We start from the raw sequence: 547 nt of genomic DNA, 5'->3' as shown, positions 1-547 counted from the left end.
ATCGAAATCGTCAGTCCGCACATTCAAATCCGCGCAAAATGGCGGTCCGGGGCCACCAGCCGTCGCGGCGGAGACGTCCGGGAGGGAAAAGAAAGAAAACGAGAAATAAACCCAGGCTAGAGAGAGGGAAAGATAAGCAACAAGCATAAGACGCGATGGGCATGTGCCGTGGGTACCAAAAGCGGCGTCCCAGCTCCCCAATGCTATAAATCGAGAAGGAGCTTCTCCGTTTTCTACGATATCAGCTGGCGGCGAGTCTCCCTGAATACCAATATCCGAGGATGGTAACCCGATATTCAGCTTGCGTTTATTTATAAACTTACACGGACGATGTTAGATAATTAAAAGCATGTAAAGCTTTTATATATTGCATGAAAGTTTATGGAAATTAGCGATTAGCATACGTTCGTCATGACAGTTGGAACCTGACATGTTTTGAATATTAAGACCGCGGGGATCTGATAGGACCAGGGCGCCATTATAACACGAGTTCCCGCCTTCACAAGAAAAACAACAAATATAAACTCTTAATGATCTTTCCCGTGGC

At 46.3% G+C, this 547-nt stretch overlaps 1 protein-coding gene across 1 annotated transcript in view; it reads right to left on the bottom strand.

Moving 5' to 3' along the window:
• LOC119588480 (transcription factor castor-like) overlaps positions 1-547 on the bottom strand; it is a gene marked incomplete at both ends in the record, with an annotated part of 84,074 nt that overhangs the window by 40,850 nt on the left and 42,677 nt on the right.

The sequence above is a fragment of the Penaeus monodon genome, chromosome 24 (genome assembly GCF_015228065.2).
Source record: "Penaeus monodon isolate SGIC_2016 chromosome 24, NSTDA_Pmon_1, whole genome shotgun sequence".
In the NCBI taxonomy this organism is placed as follows: domain Eukaryota; kingdom Metazoa; phylum Arthropoda; class Malacostraca; order Decapoda; family Penaeidae; genus Penaeus; species Penaeus monodon.
This window is presented reverse-complemented; position numbering and strand designations above follow the sequence as displayed.